Below are 571 nucleotides of genomic sequence, written 5' to 3'. Positions count from 1 at the left end.
TTGGGGCAACAGAGCCACAAACCCCACAGACGTGCCCTCTGTGGGTTAATCATTTACAGAAGCAAAGTTAGTCACCACCAATCAAGAATTTATCAAGAATCTATGTATATGGGATATAGTTTCTCTGATCAAGCATAAATAGGACTCTCCAGAAATCCTAGAGATTAAATCAGGAACATCTATATTCAAAATTAAGAAAGGGTAAAAGCGAAAAGTCATGATATGGTGGCACATTTTCAGCTATTCTTACCGTTCTTCAACTGATGTAGTTTAATCATTGCCAGGCAACCAGCAGCAGTTTGGTTCCTTATAATGAGCTATCAAAAGTGCTGTCTTACTATGTTTAATGAATTTACTCAAGTCACAGTGTTTCCCAGTCTGCTGAGCAAGTCCTTAAACTTGATCTCCTTTTAGGCTTGCAATGTCATTTAGAGCAACCTTCTTTTATGCATCTGATAAAAGAGTCAATAACAGTTAAGAAGTCAATAATAAGCTCAAAAGTACTGACCCACTTTATAATGCACGTAAAGAGTAAAAATAAAAAGGGACAAGTGGAAATGATAACACATAT

Source organism: Oreochromis aureus, linkage group 8 (assembly GCF_013358895.1).
Source record: "Oreochromis aureus strain Israel breed Guangdong linkage group 8, ZZ_aureus, whole genome shotgun sequence".
NCBI lineage: Eukaryota > Metazoa > Chordata > Actinopteri > Cichliformes > Cichlidae > Oreochromis > Oreochromis aureus.
The sequence above is the reverse complement of the archived record's forward strand: the minus strand, read 5'-3'. Positions refer to the sequence as shown.